Source organism: Hermetia illucens, chromosome 1, assembly GCF_905115235.1.
Source record: "Hermetia illucens chromosome 1, iHerIll2.2.curated.20191125, whole genome shotgun sequence".
Lineage (NCBI taxonomy): Eukaryota > Metazoa > Arthropoda > Insecta > Diptera > Stratiomyidae > Hermetia > Hermetia illucens.
Genome location: NC_051849.1, coordinates 210,844,676 through 210,846,935, shown reverse-complemented (window position 1 = coordinate 210,846,935; position 2,260 = coordinate 210,844,676). Strand labels below are relative to the sequence as shown.

The following is a 2,260-nucleotide window of genomic DNA, read 5'->3' as shown; positions in this document are numbered from 1 at the left end:
TGATGATGTAGTCATCAGCCGACATCTCTCTCGGCATCAGGTCGACCTATCTGTGGTGCATACGCGGTGAAGAAGTGCGATCAGCTGATATTATGGCGAGCATCATCAGCTGGTCATCAAATCGTTCAACGTTTTTAATGACATGACGGCAACCGTCACAGATGGCATTGCCAACACCATATTGAGTGTGTGGGCTACCAAAGTAGAGAAGTTTATAGTCATTTTTACCGCGTTCGCGTTCTATGTCACATCGGGTTTCTCGTAGAGCGTAGATATCAATGTGCCTTTTCCAAAGGGCTCTTGCGAGTTTCTTGATTTTTCCAGTGAGGATTCCAATATTTAGCGTGGGGACATTTCATAATGTCGGCTGGAGGGAGCTGAAATACAATACAAACCGACAACCGACGCTATGTCTCACATGGGAGTTTATGGAAATCTTATAAAATTTTTCTTTCAAAAAGTATCTTGCTATGGTCGATAGTTATATATGTATATTTCTGCTCTGAGTCTATTCACTCAAGTTGAATCTTAGATACACAGTTATTGATCAAAAGTAGTGTCTTTTTTGATGAAATGTGGGAAATTGATGCAGGGAATATCTATAACACAATACCTCCTTTCCATTATCTCGGAGGCCACATTTGAATGACTTTGCCAAGTACGGGAAGCACATAAAAGAACCACTCGACGGTTGTTTTTCCATAGCATACATCAATACAGATCTGCACCTGCTTCGTTATCATAGATACTCCCTCGACCACTCATGATGTTGGCTCAAGCGGTTAAAAGGTGAAATGACTTTGATAAAATGCGCTATACAAACACACGCTAATTGTTTATGTTGTCGACTCTCCCTAATTACCATTAGCAGTCTATTCAGCATCTGGGAAAATATATTTATTACGGAAGAAGTTAGTCGCGATTGTGTGGGAGTCATCTTTCACTATGAAATATGATAAGATATAAGATATTAACACGGCATCTGGACTATGTAAGCTGTTTGTACATGTGTAACACTGTTTACCCTACTGTTGTGTAGAATGATAATTGGGTCAAGAAGATTATATCCGCCTTCAACGAATGCATCAACAACCTGATATGGGATCTGAAGAATATTCAGATTCTTTTTATAACGGTTGAAAAATGCATGTCACCTGAAACGTATTGAGGAGGCCTACGTTCCTCCTGCTTACATATGCACTCTCGAAACTGCCAACAAACTAGAAAACATAAAAACATATAAAATATGATCGCGTTGAATTGGTGTCAGAACATTTTGTCACCATCATTATTCGTGAAACGTGAACGAGTTGTAAGAATTGCGTCAACAGCCATTAAATTGATGTCATCGAAAGTGGTATACTGAGCTGTTAGCCTTCATTTTACATCAAGTGTGCAATTAAAGCTGCATCATCAAACACCACTGTTTTAGTATCTAAAATACAAAGTGTACGTAATAAAAGTTTTTTTTACTAAACACAATTATTACCGTGAATCTAAAATTAGGAAAATTAATGATAATCGCATTTTCCGAAACTAAACATCACAAAGTTTGAAATTCATGAGCTATCACACATACACACAGATTGTGTAATCAATCTAAAATTTGCTCGTTATCTGATTTCATTCGAAACTCTTGATGATGTTCTCTAAAGTGATTTATGGATTTCCAATCGACATTATGGTGTTGAGCCTATTACGAGCTATCTACGTTTACGAGTGCCAAGTAGAGATGATACGTAACTAAGTTGTCCTATTAATAATGATAAATGAAACAAACTAAAGATAATATTCATTGCGGGAAACGTGTCGATAATTAGATACATATTTCATTCGTGAAGATTCAAATAAAAAGTGGCAGTTGTATTCTGAAGTTTATGCACTGAAGATAGTGTTTTTGAAATGTTTCGTATTTTGATGGTGCGACAATTGAGCTAGTTGAGAGTCAGTCTCTTGGTTCGAATCCAGGTTTAGGTAATGGATGTTTGTGCTCATCCTCGTCTTTGTCCTGCTGCTATATCCTTGTCACTTAGACAGAGAGTTTTTTGTTTGAGAATTGACCGGTTTTGTCTCCCCTATTCACTTGATGTGTATCCGCACCTGTTCTTCTAGTGCATGAACCGATTTTAACTACGGTTTTAAAAAACAAAACCTTGTTAAAATCGATTCACTGACTGTCTGTCTGCACCTTGTGCCTGCAATCGCTTCCTCTACAATTGGGAGCAGGCTGTTGCATATAATGCGTTCCAGCAACTTTCCT

At 37.9% G+C, this 2,260-nt stretch overlaps 1 long non-coding RNA gene across 1 annotated transcript; it reads right to left on the bottom strand.

Annotated features, from left to right (window-relative positions):
- Nucleotides 1-480: 480 nt before the first annotated feature.
- Nucleotides 481-1,968, bottom strand: LOC119661439. Its single transcript, XR_005250583.1, has 3 exons — nt 1,490-1,968; nt 1,025-1,435; nt 481-883 (listed from the first exon to the last, which is right to left on the bottom strand). It is a non-coding gene; the product is annotated as an uncharacterized LOC119661439 (long non-coding RNA).
- Nucleotides 1,969-2,260: the final 292 nt, after the last annotated feature.